A 17,747-nucleotide genomic window follows, 5' to 3' on the forward strand; every position below is an offset into this window, starting at 1 on the left:
TCCTGCAACTTCCTCTGCTGATAGTCCTCTGCCCCAGCCTTTTACATGACTGCCACCTTATCATTCAGGTCTCAAAGCAGCTGTCATGTTTTCTGAGAGGCCTTCCCTTATCTAAAGTAAGTTTTCTTGGTCACCCTTTGTCACTTTGTTGATTTCCTTCATATGTGGGCAGGGACTATGTTCGAATTGTTTACTTGAGTCCACAGGTAAACTGACTATATCCTGAGTCTACAGAAGAGTGCCAGGCACCTAGAAGCTACTTAAATACCAAATATCACAGATGAATAATACAAATCATAAAAATTTTACTAACCGGCACAAGTACTGTTAGCTTTCAGTTGGTCATTACTTCAGATACTGAAATGTGGACCATATATGTATAAATGTCAATTGTGCAGTGATACATACTGTTTTCTGACTTGCATATTTCATGTAAATATATTGTGGAGATTTTTTTTGGTACACTGTTTTATATAGATAATCATTCTTAACAGCTGAATAATACGGTATGCTCCATATAATGAGATATGGTTTCTGTAACACCTAATTTATTTAACAGTTTTCAGTTTTTTACTGTTTTGAACGATGGTACTGAATTTCTCTCTGTATCTTTGTTTATGTTATTTGTTTTGTTAGAATAAATTACTGAGACTGAAAAGGTACATAAAGACCTTTTCGGGACTTCCCTGGTAGTCCAGTAGTTAAGAATCCACCTTCCAGTGCATGGGATGAAGGTTTGAGCCTTGGTCATGGAACTAAGATCCCTCATGCCGCAGGGCAACTGAGCCCTCACGCCATAGCTAGTGAGCCTGAGTGCTGCAACTACAAAGCCCGTGCTCTCTGGAACCTGTGTGCCACAACTAGAGAGAAGCCCGAGTGCTGCATTGAAGAGCCCACGTGCCATAACAAAAGATCCCGCGTGCCGCAACTAAGACTGGACACAGCCAATAAATAAATAAATAAATCTTTAAAAAATATAAATTAAATGGATTAAAAAAAAGACCTTTTGGTTGTGAAATTGCCTCTGGAATGCTATTCTTATACTCTCAAAAATAGAGTATGAGACCATTTATTTCCCCATACCCTCTCTAATCATTTTACTTTTTGCTAATAGGTGAAAAATGGTATTGTTTCTCTGCTCTGAGGTTGTGAGAATGAACATCTCTTGTATTTGGCCACATTTTGTGAAGTGCCTCTTCATGCCCAATGCCCATTTTTCTAATAAGAGTGTTTTTTTTTTCCCCCCAGGAAAAATCATTTAATATTCATTTGCCAAGCACAGGGTATATTCAATTTGTGGGTTAACACTTAAAAAATACAGACAAGAGGCAGAAAATATTGATTTTAAAAGAAGAAAAGGGGGAGGACATTTAAAAATCCATTTAAAATTAAAACTTTTCACAGAATCTCTAAAGTGGATCTAATAAATCCTGTGTCTCAGTATAAGAAACAGGCTTAATAAGAGTGTTTGATTCAATTAATAATAGTGTTTTCTTTCCTCCACATTTTATTACGAAAGTTTTTAAACATGCAGCAAAGCTGAAGTTTTATAATGAACACTCACACCCACTATCTAGATTTTATCATTAACATTTTATAATATTTGCTTTACCATACTTTTATCCTTCTATCTAAAGTAAATTGCAGGGACGTCCCTCGTGGTCCAGTGGGTAAGACTCTGTGCTCTCAGTGCAGGGGGCCTGGGTTCGATACCTGGTTGGGGAACTAGATCCTGTATGCATGCTGCAACTGAGAGTCTGCAGGCTGCAACTAAGGCCGGGCGCAGCCAAAATTAATTAATTAATTTAAAAAAAAAAAGTAAATTGCAGGCATTAGCACATTTCCATCTAAATACTTTAGCATGCTTATCACTGACTATAGTTTCAATATCTGTTTACTTTTTTTCCTTTTGAGGTACAATTTTTGTAAAATTAAATCCATGAATCTTTTTAGTTTAAACATTTTATTTCAATTTAAAACAATTGGATGTTCATTGGTCAACCTTTGAAGAGGACAAGGCTGTTTTCTTTGAGAATGAGCTCACTGTTGCATTTCCATATTGTATTGCCTTTCTTATATATTGCCTTTCTTATGTATTGCCTTTCTTATTGGCTAAGATTTCTAGTTGGTTTTTTAAATGGAGCAAGAACTTTAGTTTTTGTAAATCGTTTGTTGAGTTTCAACAAATGTTTTTGCCTGGGTAAGCCAAACCTAAGACTAGGTTTTGTTTCTTTTTTCTTTTTTTTTTTAAAAATTTGTCATATGTTCCCCCTAGTTTATCCTTTGCCTTACCTTTGGTTATGGTGCTTTTAGATTTTTATGTAGTCACATGTCATTCTTTTCCATATCTTTTTTTTTTTGCTGTTTGTGTCATACATGGAAAGACATTTCTTACCAAATAGTATATAAATGCTTATATTTTCTGCTGGTCCTTTTTTTTTTTACATTTAAATCTAATTGGAATAATGTGATATAGATTTTGTTTTTTTTTAATGGTTAGCAGTGGTTTGAAATTGTTAGCTAATACTGTCTAATGAGCCCTCTTCCATTCTGTGGGTTTTTTTTTTCCCCAGACAAAATAGGATTTAATGTTTTTGTTGATGCTGTTTTTATTATAACCTAAGTTTGTATAGTATCAGATTTCTTTCTTTGGTAGTATCAGATCTCTTTTTAAAAAAAATTATTAAAGTATAGTTGATTTACAGTGTTGTGTTAACTTCTGCTCTACAGTGAAGTGACTCAGTGATACACATACATTCTTTTTTATAGTATTTTCCATTATGGTTTATCCCAGGATATTGAATATGGTTCCCTATGCTATCCAGTAGGACCTTGTTACTTATCCATTCTATAATAATAGTTTGCATTTTTTTTTTAAAGAATCCCTCACTTTTCTTATTTTCTTTCAGATGAACTTTAGCAGAGTCTTGAAGGATGGGGTGAAAGGATGGTGGGGAAACAACAGCAAGAGCCAAGGCAGAGAGATCAGTAAATCCGGGGGACTTGTTTCTCTAATTTGTAATTGTCTGAATTCTTAATCTGTGTAACAGATGACACATGCTTATTTTAGTATCCTTAAATTTGGGAGATGTCTCTAGGGTGGTTCAAACTAAATTCTAAAGTTCAAAATGTTTATGAGGTTTTAAAAGTTTGGGATGTTATAGAAAGGGGATAGGATTCTAGGGTGAGAATGGTTTTAAATCCCTGCTTTAAATGAGCAGGTCATAATTTTTGAGCAACTATATGCATCACCTATGCTGTTATTTTTCATGATTCTGTGGGTGGACTGTCTGCTTCTTCAGAGCTGACTCAGCTAGGGCTGGATGCATAATGTAGCGTGGTTTCACTTACATGGCTGGGACCTCTCTGTGTGGCTCTCATACTCTGTGGTGGCAGAAGGGATCCTAGCAGCAAGAGAGGGTAAGCCTCTGTGTGCCTCAGCTTTTCAAGCCTCTGCTTGTGTTTTATTTATTATTAATCCATTGGCCAAAGGAAATCACTTGCCCAGTTCTTCATTTAAGGGATGGAGAAGTAGACTCCGCCTCTTAATGGGAGAAGAGGCAAAGTCAGTCATGTTTCACATAGGGAATTTTAAACAAATTAGTAGCTATTACTGCAGCAATTTAGCACAGGAGGTAAAGGCCATAGCTACCGGGATATCTATCATAAAAGGCAGTGAGAACAGGCTGTGCAAGACCTGGGGGGAGGAATGCTTGATGTGTTCATGGGATAGCAGGGAGATATCAGTGTGACTAGAAGAGGGGGAGCAAGCGGGAAGTAGGAAGAGATACAATCACAGAGGCTGGGGCAGGGTACGATCTTGCAGTCCTGAACAGTTACGAAGACTTTTTTGTGTGTGTGAAAAGAGGCAGTATGGGAGGGTTTTGAAGCTGGAGAGTGATATGATCTGACATATCTTTTTAAATGGATTACTTCTGATTGCTGCTTTGAGAGTAGACTGTAGAGAGAGAAGCAGCAATCAGGAGTAATCCATTTAAAAAGATAGGTCAGGCTGCTTGGACTGCCTCAGTGATTGATGCAGGTAAGAGGTATCAGTAACACTGAAGTTGAGTGTTAGGGTTTTATATATATTTTGAACATTGAACCAACAGGATTTCCTGACAGATTGGATGTAGGTATATGACAGTCAAGAAAGCCAAGGTTTCTGGTCTGAGCAGCTAGAAGTATTGAATAGCCACCAAGATGACTGGAGAAAACTGTGGGTGGGAGGGTACTTTTTGAAGGGAACATCAGGAATTCAGGTTTGGATATGTACGTTTGCCAATCAGACATTGGAATGGAGTTGTCAAGTTTGATAGAGGAGTCTGTGGTACAGGAGCGAGACCTGGAGATAGAAATTTGAGAACGTTAAAGTACTTAGAGCATCATATATGTCCAAGAAGTATTTCATAAAATAAATAAATCTAAAATACTTTAAAAATTTCAAGTTTCATCTGTACAAGTGGTATGGTTTCAAGTATGGGAGAAGAGCAGCAGAGCAGTTTGGCTGTAGCTAAAATGTGTCCTTTGTGATGAGAGTAAATTATGAGTTCAAAAAGTCATTAATTGGGCTTCACTGGTGGCGCAGTGGTTGAGAGTCCACCTGCTGATGTAGGGGACACGGGTCCCTGTCCGGGAAGATCCCACATGCCATGGGGCGGCTGGCCCGTGAGCCATGGCCGCTGAGCCTGTGCGTCCGGAGCCTGTGCTCCGCAACGGGAGAGGCCACAACAGTGAGAGGCCCGCGTACCGCAAAAAAAAAAAAAAAAAAAAAAAAAAAGTCATTAATTGTCTGAATGGTGTTGTGAAACATGAATAAATAAAGCCTGTAGTCTAAATATTTTATTTGAATATTCCTCTTTACTGAAACGTTTACCAACTTGTTTCTAATTTGAGAAGTTTATTGACAGGATGCTGTATAAGTGAAAGCCTGAAAAGGACAGAAGACAAAAGTTCAAAGAAAGGGCCACTGATTAGGATAATCAGTCCTAATCTATTGGGGAGTCTCCTCCTTTGTTCTGTCTCTAATTTTATTTGTAGACTTAACATAATGCGATGTTCAGGTGTAAGCACTGGGACTAATCCAGAAGCTGTTCTCCTTTAACAAATGCAGAGCTTCGCTGCTGTGGGCTTGACTTTTAAACAGGGCTGCCAGACCCAGCCTAACCAACCTATTCATCGGAATTGGACTGTTCAGGAAAGTGAGAAAGGGGCCTCGCTTTTTGTGTAATTTAGACTTGCAGAAATGACCTGGGAATGGCATGGACTGTGTGGAAGAGAAAAAAGCAGATTTATGATTGAGACAGTATTTAGTTGAACCTCCAAATGTTTTAATTCAGCAAATATTTATTAAACACTGTTGTGGGTCAGGAATGCTATCTGTCTGAAATAAATGACCAATGAGACATGTAAATAAATGATGAAAAAACTAAAAAGAGTGTCTTCACCAGATATTCCAGCAGAGTAAGCAAGAGGAATTATAAAGGAAATCAGTTCACCTTTAGGTCCCCGAAAGCTAGAGTGCTTTGCATATTTTAGCAGTGTATAAATGTATGTATGAATGGATAAACAATGTGATTCATTTGTCTATTAGATCACTTACAAAATACTGTGGGAGCACAAAGGAGGAAGTGACCAGTTCTTCCTTCTAATGGTGAAAGAGAGATTCCCCAGGTGGGGAAGGCCAGCAAATGTGGAGTGAGAAAGTGTGACATGCTCTCAATTAATAAATTCAACAAAGCTGGATTATAGGGTGAATGTTGGGAGGTGGCATGGTCACAGGTGAGGCTATAATATGGTAGACCAAAGTCAAGATGCAAAAATGTATTGGAATTTACTCTGTGGGTGCTGGTAGGCCATTGAAGTTTTTTGGGTTTTTTTAATAAGAATATTAGGAGGTAGAATTTATGAGAAATTCCTTTAGGAGGACTTCATTCTTTTTTTTTTTGGCCATGCCACATGGCTTATGGGATCTTAGTTACCCTGACTAAGGATTGAACCTGGGGCCCCAGCAGTAAGAGCGCTGAGTCTTAACCACTGGACCACCAGGGAATTCCCGGAAAGACTTCACTCTTGAATTGGAAAATCAAATGTTGATAGAATTTTTAAAGTTATAAACATATACACTGAAAGTGAGCACAGCTAGTAAGTCATATAATTTATGGTAGAATCTGCTTTATCCCTTTCAGATAATATATATGATCTTAGTGTAGGTAAGACCTACACTAGGTAATCAAACTACACCAGGGTGATCAAAATATGCAGGATGGCATTGGTTTGTTCTTGAAAGAGAAAGAAATGTATTTTTGCTTTATGAAATTATTGCAAACCTTTTTCTTAAAGATTCTGGCATTTAACTTACTTTGAAATGATTTTAGGCTCATGGAAGAATTGCATTAATAGTAAAGAGAGTTCCTGTATATTTTTCATCCATCTTCCACTCATGTTAACATCTTATATAGTCACAGTACAATGATGAAAACTAAGAAATTAACATGGGTATAATACCATTAGTTAAACTGTAGTAGGATTTTTTTTTTTTCGCGGTACACGGGCCTCTCACTGTTGTGGCCTCTCCTGCTGCAGAGCACAGGCTCCGGACGTGCAGGCTCAGCGGCCATGGCTCACGGGCCCAGCCGCTCTGCGGCATGTGGGATCTTCCCGGACCGGGGCACGAACCCGTGTCCCCCGCATCAACAGGCAGACTCTCAACCACTGCGCCACTGGGGAAGCCCTGTAGTAGGATTTTTATAGTTTTTCCACTAATGCCCTTTTTCTGTTCCAAGATCCACCAAGGATACACAAATTGTACTTAGTTGTCATATATCCTTTCAAATCTGTGGTGGTTCCTTGTCCTTTTTGACCTTGACACTTGGAAGAGTACTGGTCAGGTATTGTGTAGAATGTGCCTCAATTTGATTTTGTCTGATATTTTCTAATGATTATGGACTGGAGTAATGAGTTTTTGGGCTACTGGAGTTAAAAACAATTTTTGTTTTATTTTTTAACTTAATCATAAAGTAAAATTGATTCCTTTATTTGCTGTACAATTCTATGAACTTTAATACAAGTTTAAATTTGTGTAGCCACCAGCAAAATCAGGATATAGAACAGTTCCATCACCTTCATGCTCTGTCCCTATAGTCAGTCCCACCGTCCCCCCAATCCATCCCCTACAACCACTGATCTGTTCATCATTACGGTTTTGTCTCTTTGAGAATGTCATGTAAATGGAATCGTATAGTATGTAACCTTTTGACACTGGCTTCTTCTTTCACTCAACGTAATGCTTTTAAGAGTTATCCAAGTTGTATTTATCAATAGTTAATTTCATTTTATTGCTGAGTATGGATGTAGTATTAGTATGTTTGTTTATTCCCCCTTTTTGGATAGGTATTTGAGAACACATTATGTGTCCTGGCACTATAATAAGCAATTTAAGTCAATTTTTTGTGAATTTTCAGGGCTAGTTGCTAACGTTAGTTTCTTCATTTCTCTATTTTGACCAGCAATGTAATTAAGAGAAATTGAAGTTCTTGTTTCTTTAACATATCCTAAAATTCCCCTACTTTTCTGTTTATATTTGGTTCTTTTTATTAAAGAGCAAAAGTAATAGCAAGGTGAATTTTTTTCATGTTGCTTGGTTTTAATCTTCGGGGCTGAGCCTTCTGTGATTCAGGCCTACAGCAAAAACTCAAGCCAAGTAAGTCATCGGTCCACAAGGAATGATGAATTTATATTGAGTGCATTTATTTATAAGAAAGCCATAATACTTAACTTTTTTATTAGTCTCCTTGTAAGTAGGGCCTTTAATTTGTTTTATAGATAAATAAAAAATATCAAATAAAAATAGACATAGTCTAAATCAGGGTAGTGTAAAATAAGAGGCTTGACCTCTATCATATTGTCTTAAATTTTACTAATGGCAAAAGGTAGTTGTCTTTTGTTTTTAAGAGCATGGAGTTTTGGTGTATTTTAAGATGAGCTTTTTGGGACTTGTGTTAAAAGTCTATTTGCTTAAATATCCTACTGCCATAAGATTAAAAAAATGTTTCTAGAATATTAGTATAGGTTTTCTTTTTTTTAAAACCTTTTATTAGTAAAGTATAATAAGTGTAATTGAATTTTTGGAGGACTTTATAAAGTTTCCAGGTTGTTCTGAATATCTGGTAATTTTACATGCTACTTTCAATAAATTATATAAAAATTTGAGGAGGAGACTTCTCTTTTAAATGTAGCCTTAATGTGATTTTTGTTTTCAGTTCCTCAAACACTATTCAGAGGCCTCAGAGAGGCTATGGAGTAATAAAATGTCAGAACTAAAATGGATTTTCAGAATTACCAGATCTCTAGACTCTCTCAATATTTTACAAAAAAAGGAAACTGAAATCCCATAGTGGTGTGAAGTAACTTGTTCACAGTCACAGTTGATTGTAGAAGCTGCGTGATACAGTTCCTCCCCTCAAGTGGGTAACTGGTTTATGAATGTAGACACAGAGTTGTACAAAATTAACTGCAATACAAAATGGAATGTTCTGGGCAATAAGAAAGGTACTGCTTTTCTTAAACAACAGTCTCTCCATCACCCCAAAAATCTTTTCTTGACCCCTTCACAACAAAATTACTTTCTGTCTTTAGTTTCTCACCCCTCATTGTCCCCTAAACTCTATCTGATCAGATGTTTTGCTTGTTTCTTTTTCACCTTTACCACACCATGAAAATTCTTCTTTCAAAATCAGCAGTGATGTCCATGCTGCTAAATCAACTGTCGTTTTCCTCTCAGACCTCATCTCATTTGATCTGTTGTCAGCATTTGGCACAGTTGCTCATTCCTTCCTCCTGGAAGTACTTCTACTTAAATTTCAGGTTAATGCCACATTTGCCTTATTTTCCTGCTGCATTTCTGGGTACTCCTTTTCAGCCTTCTTTGCTAGTTCTACCTCATCTCCCCTACCTCTAAATAGTAGAGTGTCCCCAAGCTTCTGTCATTGTTACCTTTTATATCTGTAGCTTTAATATCAAATAGATGTTAATGACTCCCAAATTATATATACCTAGCCCAGACCTCTACCCTGGGCTTCAGGACTGTGTGTTCAGCTCCAGGACAATAATACCATTTTGACATCTTTACTTGGATAGCTAATGAGCATCTCAAACTTAGTGTGTTCAGTAACTCCTGATCTCCCTCTACCCCAAACCATCGCCATCTGTGTTCACCTTAATGTGTTCAGTAACTCCCGATATCCCCTTACCCCAAATCTATCACAGTTTTGGCATCTGCCGTCTTCCAGTGGCCAGAAACTGAGTTTTGAAGCCTTATTTCCCCCACAACCCACTTGCTGTCCATTCAGAAATCTCGTTGGATATTCCTTAAAAACATACCCATAATTTACTCATATCTTCTTCTTCTGCCTCCTTTGTCTAAGCCATTATCATCTTTTCTGAGTTATTGCATAAGCTTCTCCTTTCTTCCATCCCTGGCTCACTGCAGGTTTTTTTGCAACACAGCAGTCAAATCTTATGACTCAGCTGCTCCAAACTCCCCTGCTAAAGTCTCCAAACAGTGAGGCTCTCCCTTAGTTTCTAGTGCTCTTCCTCCTTCTGTTACTCTCTTCCTTATTTTCTCTACATGAACCACACTGGCCTCCTTGCTTTCCTTGAACATATCAGGCAAGCTCCCTGTTAGAGTCTTTGCATGGGCTTTTTTCTGCCTGAAATGTTCTTCCTTAGATGTGTCTTCATGGCTAGAGGTCTTTACTCAAAAGTCACCTGGTAAAAGGAAGTCTTCCCTAGCTAGTTTGTGTAAATTGTCATATTCTTCTCATTGCTGTTTTATTTTTTCTTATTCGCCCTTATCACTAACATACTACACATTTTATTGTGTCTTTTATTTATAATCAACATACTATATATTTAGTTCATAACATTTCTCTCTTCCTGGCTAGAATGTAAGCATTATGTGAGTAGGGGTCGTTTATCAACAATGTGTCGTCTTCTTCACTGCTGTATAACAAGGGCCTAGAGAAGTGCCTGGCACATAGTAGGTGCTCAGTGAATATTTGCTAAATGAATGAGTGCCTAAGAGTACCTCAGATCTGTTACTAACTTGACATTGGTCAAGTCACCTCTCTGTAGACCTCCTTTTCCTATTTTTAAATGAGACTAGATTGTATCAGTGTTTTAGGTTTTCTTAAAACACTGAAGACTTAAATGAATGTAGTATCAAGTTTCCTTGAAGATTTTTATAAGAATTCAGTTACTTAACAGAAAAGCTTAAAAACCACTGGACTGAATAGAGGATCTCTAAGTTTCCTTTCAGCCTTGTGGTCAGTTCTTGTAATAATAGTTATAAGTGGGGCAACAGAGGGAAGCCTTCATGTAGAGAAGGCATTTGAACTGAGATTATGAAGGATGGATGAGTAGGCAGAGATAAGGGAAAGGGTAGGAAATAAGGTAAGTGCTTTCCAAGCCCAGAGAAGGCAAACAAATAGGAATGGAGCAATCCAGGTTTCAGTAAGGCTGGAGAGAGAGAGAGAGAGAGAGAGAGAGAGAGAGAGTGTGTATGTGTGTGTGTGTGTGTGTGTGTGTGTGTGTGTGTGTGTGTGTGTGTATGGGGGTGGGGAGGGAGGGAGGGAGGGAGAGAGAGAAAAACAGACCCGAGATAGACAGTGGGGAAGAGGTGGAGAGTGGGGAAGATAGGACTGGAAACAGGTAAAGTGAGGTCGGATTGTGAAAACTTTGAACACCATGATAAGTAGTCCAGCTTTTTGCCTCTAGGGAATCAAAGTTTGTTTTTCAGCCATGAGTGATCATCACATCACTCACAGAGTTGTTCTTTAGGAAGATTTCTCTGAGAGTGGTGAAACGTGAATTGAAAGTACGCAGTTGGTGGTAGAGAAAGGGACAGTTAAGATGTTGTTGAGATATTACTTTTCTATGATATGTTGCTTTTACCTGAAGAATAGCAAAGGAGGAGCTGAAGTTTCACTCTCATCTCAATATAAAAAACAGAAGATTTCCTCTCTATAGCATTTGGAGGTTGCTGAATCGTAAGGTGACAAGAGTCTTTCTGAGCGGCTGCTGTGTGAAGAGCACTAACTACATTAGGTTCTAGGGCTCTGTAGCAGCAGAGCAGTGGTTCTCATAAGCCTGGGCTCTATCCACACCACTGAATCTGTTTCTAGGAGTAGGCATGTATCTTTAGAAGTTTCTTTCGGTAATTCGGAGGTGCATCCCTGGTTGCAATCCACTGAAGTAAAAAATATATTGTCTTCAATATTGAATTTTAAATTGCAAGAGATAATTTCATGGTGATATAAAACTTGAGATTGCACTTAGCATATTACCTGGGAGCATTATAAAGAATATAATTGTACAGTCAAGTCTTGGTTATTTTTGACAAGAAAGGAAAGTCTTAACACCCAAAATAACACATACAATAGAATCTTGTAACATAGTTACGTGAATTCAGCTATATCAAATCATGAGTCAAATCAAACAACCTAAGTGTTTCCATTGATGTATGAAGGGATAAAGTAGATGTGTATATATGTATACACACACATACATACAATGGGATACTACTCAGCCATAAAAAAGAATGGAATCTCGCCGTTCATGACAACATGGATGGACCTTGAGTGTATTACGCTGAGTGAAATTAGTCAGACAGACAAATACCATATGATTTCACTTATATGTGGAATCTAAAAAACAAAACAAATGAACAAACAACACCAAACCAAACTCATAGATACAGAGAACAAATGGGTGGTTGCCAGAGGGGAAGGGGGTTAGAGGGTAAATTAAATGAGTGAAGGAGGTCTAGTTATAAAATAATTAAGTCATGATGATGTGGTGTACAGCATGATAACTATAATCACTAACACTGTATTGCCTTTTTGAAAGTTGCTCAGAGAGTCTTAAAAGTTCTCATCACAAGGAAAAAATCCTATGGTGACAGATGGTAACTAGACTTACTGTGATCATTATGCAGTGTGTGCAATATTGAATCATTACATTGTACACCTGAAACTAATATAAAGTTTTATGTCAATTATAACCTCAGTTTGAAAAAAAATCATGGGTGAAATCATGTCTGTTAAAAATATTTTCAGTGTACAGGTAAAATCCTGATACGCTAAAATTTCCCTTCAATGAACTGTTTGAGAAAAGTTATTCATTCATGTCTGAGTTTCTGCTATGTGTTGGACCCTGTCTTAGTGGTAGGAATACAGTAATGAACAAAGCCAGGCAAAGCTGTGGCCCCTTCTGCCTTTGGTTTGCCTCTGAAAACACACAGACACTTGACCAGGAGGACGTTCTTATGGATGAGTCTTATAATCTGAAGGGGGAAGGAGGAGGGGGTCTTGGTTAACAAATCTAGTGATAGATAATAGAGAATTACATTTAAGCTCACATTTGGAAATGCTGCACGTTGCTCAGAACGTGGGATTACGCTTTGGAGGTTTTAATATCAACAAAATTAATGCTGTCCCACTGAAAGATTTATAACACTGAATCTTGGTCTTTAAATTTTTATTTTTATATTTAAATAGTAGGGAAGAGTGGTTTTGGTCATTTATCATTTTAATGGTTTGATCTTTTCTTCTTCCATCTCTGGATGGAAACATGTTAGTTGCAGATCCAGAAAGATTCAAACCATGCCTTTTTCTTAGCCCAGGGTTCCTAGATATGAAACTTAGACTGTTCTGTATTTTCACGTACTAGAAGTTCTCAAATTTGAGTTCAAGAAGAGGTAAAAATAAAAGGGAAGAAGAGAGTGCTTGCTTACACAGTAAATTCTTTTCATAAGTTCTATTTTTAAACAAAGAAATGAACAGTGTCTTAACTTCACTTGGCATTTAATAAATTCATTCAGTTGACATCTTTCTCAGCTAATAGTTCAAATATAAATGTTGGCAATTCCCCCAGGTGTGACAGCTCTATATTAAGATATATACTGACTTTGATATATATCTAATTTTAGAAATAAACATACCCACAGTATATACAGGTGCATTATATTTCCATCACAAGTCTAAGATGCCACATTTTATTTACAAATTTAGAGACCTAAATTTTGTCATCCTGAAGTATTTGATACTGGTTGCTTCTACTATGAAGCATAATAATAACAGCTAATGTTTATGAAGTGTTTATTAAGCGCCTAGTACTGTATTGTACATGAACTGGATTTCTTCTTCAAGTCACATTTGTTGAGGTATAGTTCGTATACAGTACAATTTGCCCTATTTAGTTATACAGTTTTGCGATTTTTGACATGTACAGGTATTATAACCAATACCACAGTCACCATATGGGATATTTCCATCACCCCAGACAGTTCCCTTGTTCTCCTTTGTAGTCAACCCATTCCCCTCATTCCCATCCCCTGGCAACCACTGATATAATTTCTGTCTTTTTTGTTTTGCCTTTTCTAGAATGTCATATAAATGGAATCATACAGTACGTATTTTGAGTTTGGCTTATTTCATTTAGCCTTATGCTTTTAGATTCATCCATATGGTATCATCTGTCAGAAGTGTAGAAGTTAATACCTTTTTATTGCTGATGGAATTCCATCGTATGGATATACCACAGTGTGTTCATCTGTTCACCAGTTGGTGGACATTTGCGTTTCCAGTATTTGGTGATAATGAATGAAACTGCTATAAATATTTATGTATTTTTTTTTAAATAGACACGTATTTTCATTTCTCTTAGGTAAATATCTAGGAGTAGGACAGCTGGATTGTAGGATAAGTGTATGTTTAACTTTATAAAGAATTGCTAAACTGCTTTCTGAATAGGCATTCCCACCAACAGTGTGTGAGAGTTGTAGTTGTTCCATATCCTCACCAGCCCTTGGTATTGTTAGTGTTGTTGTTTTTAATCTACTGTAATGGTGTGTAGTGGTATTCTGACTTTAATTTGCTTTTCTCTAGTGAGTAATGATGCTGAGATCTTTTCTCTGCTTATTTACCATCTGTATCTCTTCTTCGGTGAAGTATCTGTTCAAATAGTTTGACCATTTAAAACATTGGCTTGTTTTCTTATTTTTGAGTTGTGAAAGTTCTTTATATATTCCAAATAGTAGTATATGAACTGACTTTAATTCTCACAATAATTCTTTGAGTTGGAGGTCGGTACTGTTAGAAGTAATTTCCTAGGATTACACAGCTAATAGGTAGCAGAGCTAGGATTTGAACTCAACCTGTGCTGAACTGTTTGCCAGGTTTTGTTTGTTTGTTTGTTTGTTTGTTTGTTTGGTGGAGATTGATTTTTGGGAGCTGTGAATAGAACCAGGATCCAATTCCTGTAGGTGGTAGGATAACGCTTATAGAGACACCCCTGAGCAAAGGGGCAATATATTACAGTAGCAGCTCTGGATTGCCTCTTTGGGAACAACTCAGATGTTTGTTTCTGTTGAAGAGGGGTGATTATTTTTACTTTACATCTTTTACTTCACTTCTACATACCGGTGGCCAAAAGTACTTTTAAATTACAGTCCAAATATCTGCCATTATCAAGTAATAAGGTACTTGATACAAAAGGATTTTCTCAATAGCAGAAGCAAACCCTTTTATATATCTATACTTCATAAAAAATTTCACACATTTGATGTTAGTCATTTGTTTTTTAAAAACCTTTATCATAATAATGCTGACTTCTAGGCACTTACTATTTGGTGATATCCTCAGGGAGTATGTAGAACTTACCTTTCAGAGTGGCTTTGGACCCCAGTACTTTTAAAGTTATAGTCACAGTGTTAGATGTTTTTAAAAAATCTTTCATTATCCACTCTGTCACTTGTTGGTTCGACATGATCCTTTCACTAGTCCCTCTTTCACCACTTATAACTTCTAATTCTGATTAGGTAAAAGATAATCAGATAGTTAGGCTTATTTGTGGATATTATCTAAGATAAATTTTAGCTCTGGGAAACGACTTGGGGGATTTTCCAGTGAAAATTTCCCGTGACTGCTCAGAGGATCTTTTTCCTTGGTGTTTGGGTTCCAAGTAGTCATTCTGGATAAATGAGCTCTAAAGCAAGTTAAATATAACATTTGTCAGTAGAAAATGTGATGTATTTTTCTTTTTAGCATATTTTTTATTAATAATTTGTTAAATCGTGGAGATTATTTTAGTAAAAATATTAGTCAAGCAGTGTTCAGTGGCATGGATAAACAGGTACTTAATGGGCAGAAAGTTAGTTTACAATCATTATGTTTTGTAGCAGTTTGTAAAGTTCCTGTCAGTGACAGCTTGTCCTCTCAGCTGTGCCTCTAGTAAGGCAGAATAATTACTTCCAAGTAATTAACTAAAGGAAGAAAACCTTGTTAAATCTTACTTACTTTTTGTAAAAGATAGGATGAAGCCTAGCTAGTGAGTTGCGCTTCTTCATTTCAAGTACTTTTGGAAGTACTTAATGCTTTTAAGCCATTCTGATCAATTTAAGCTCTTAGAGTAAATTAATAAATACTCGCCCAGAGGACAGGGTAAGTAGCTGTAGTAATTACCGTTTCCACTGCTTGGGCACATCGTCAGATGTACGATGACTTGGAGAGCAAACTGCACTGGCCATATGTTTTGTTGACACCCTGGGGCTCACCAGAGCTGTAACAGGGTGCTTTGCACACGGTTGGCTTCTATGTGTGGACAGTTTTGTTTGGAAGGTGAAGAAAACTGTGGCTATCACTTGGCAGTAGTAGAGTTATGAACAGTGATTGCATTGATAATTTGTTTCAAATAGAGTTTTGTGAAGCTTGCAATTCTATTTAAAATCATTTTGCTATATTGAACTTCAGTTCCTTTCTAATCCCAAGTTTGCTTTTTTATTCTGAAAACCAGATTAGTAATTCACACTTACTTTTCCATTGAACTTTGAATTTTCTAGTGGATTTTATCTATTTAGCGAATGTATACATCTGCATGTGGTATTACAGTGTGCTAGCTCTTCCAGATTACATAGCAATATACCCCTTTTATATGAGTTAATGAGTTGCCAGGTTAGACTCAGCAGGCCATTGTTACATTAAAAGCCAGAAAGTTTGCTGTCTCTCTTCCATTCCCTTCCCTACTTTTTTTTTCTTTCATAGTTTTATTTAGTTGCTATATTAAAATAACTTCTAAAAATTGAGATTTTTATTTTTTAAAACAACATAGAGGTTTTTCATTTTGCTTCCTTACAGATTCTATCTCATTGTTAATTTTAAATTATGGTAATTAATCTGAGCTGAGTAATGGTTTAATCAAGGTAGACCTTGCTCCTTGGCTGTGCCTCTCTCCTTTTTCTACCCCTCTCCCCGTTTTCACCTGTGGATTCGCATGTCTGACCTAGCAGAGTAATTGGGTCCACGGCAACATGGGCGTGCCTCCCTTAGAAACACTCAGTCTCACATATGACTCATAAGCTGAAGCACGGACACCACTTCCCCAATCTACAGGAGCCATTTTAACAGCACAAAACTTGCCGGATTGCTTTTTACTTTCAAGCCCAAAGGACAGTATCTAAAGAGAACGAGAATATTTGAAGGTAACTTGTTAAGATTTTGCGTGTTTGCTTCTGGCTGTTTCCTGAGCCTGATAAACGGAGGGTGGTTCTTACCTGTCGAAGGACAGGGCTGAATGTGTTCTTTAACTCTCTGGAAAAAATGTGTGTAGTCAGTCACATGCCTGATTGAACTTCACTGCTAGGGGGAAACAAAGCATTCAAGTTGTGGAAAGTTTTAGATCTTCTTGGTAAAGCATTTTTTATATTTTGTGTGATATTTTCCCCCCCATATGACTTGAGAATAAAGGAGATTTTTCTTACTTTCTTTTTCATACTACAAAGCAAACTAGGTCAAATTCCAATTTTTAAAAATGTAATTATATTTGTGAGGGTACCCTGTAATTTACAATTAAGTAAACTATATTATTCACCTGTGATTTGGGTGTTAAGAAAGAAGTTCAAGAGCGAAGACTTTGTTTTGGCGTTTTAGTTAAGGGGAACTTTGGGACACCTCCAGTCATAGGTGTTGCTCATTGACTGTAATGCCCTTTGTAATATCCTTTTTTCTTTCTTTAAAGTTAATGAAATTGTACTAAACACTTAATTTTGAAAACTATATAAGTTTGAGTAAAATGAATGGTCATTTAGATAACAAGTTAAAGTGATTATTAAAGAGGAAGAAAGGCTAGAATGATTCATTTACTATTAGAAAAAAATAATAAACTTTTATAATTCACACTGGAAACTTATTCTGAGTAACAGCCTTAGAAGCATAGCTAGTTTCTGAGGAAACGTAGTATTTTGATTTGTGTAAAAAGAAAAAGTAAAGAGTATTAACCTTCTGTCTATACAACTATTCTTAAAATTTGCTTGTTTGGAGTAAAAAAAAAAAAACCTAGAAAAGGTTGCTTAGTTTTTTCCTGAAATATTTCTCATTATTGAAATTAGGTTCTGGTGTGCCTTGAAGTTCTAGGTGCTCTGAGAAGCTGGATGCAGCAGTCTATTGCTTACGAAAGTTATTTGTGAAACTAAAATTTGAATGAAAGTAAAATTTGAATATGCAGTGATTCCAAATACAGTTTTTAGAAATAAAATTTGCCAAGTCATTTATTATTGAATGTAATGATATTTAGCTAGTTCTTTGGGAATTCACTGCTAATAAATTTCTAACTGCTTGAAGGCCTGTCAGATGAAAGTGAAGATTTCTAGGCAGTCAATTATTATTTCTTACTCTTTGAAAGGATTGTTCTTA

At 36.7% G+C, this 17,747-nt stretch overlaps 1 protein-coding gene across 4 annotated transcripts in view; it reads left to right on the top strand.

The window, feature by feature from the left end:
- ELF1 (E74 like ETS transcription factor 1) overlaps positions 1–17,747 on the top strand; it is a 106,180-nt gene that overhangs the window by 12,320 nt on the left and 76,113 nt on the right. For 2 of the 4 annotated variants that reach the window (XM_032610768.1, XM_032610773.1), the window contains exon 1: positions 16,409–16,537. The exons of the other annotated variants lie outside the window; for them this stretch is intronic. The gene's annotated coding sequence lies outside the window, so the exon portion shown is untranslated. Of the gene's footprint in view, positions 1–16,408; positions 16,538–17,747 lie in introns of those variants that run through there. 4 annotated transcript variants of the gene reach the window in all.

This window comes from Phocoena sinus, chromosome 18 (genome assembly GCF_008692025.1).
Source record: "Phocoena sinus isolate mPhoSin1 chromosome 18, mPhoSin1.pri, whole genome shotgun sequence".
Lineage (NCBI taxonomy): Eukaryota > Metazoa > Chordata > Mammalia > Artiodactyla > Phocoenidae > Phocoena > Phocoena sinus.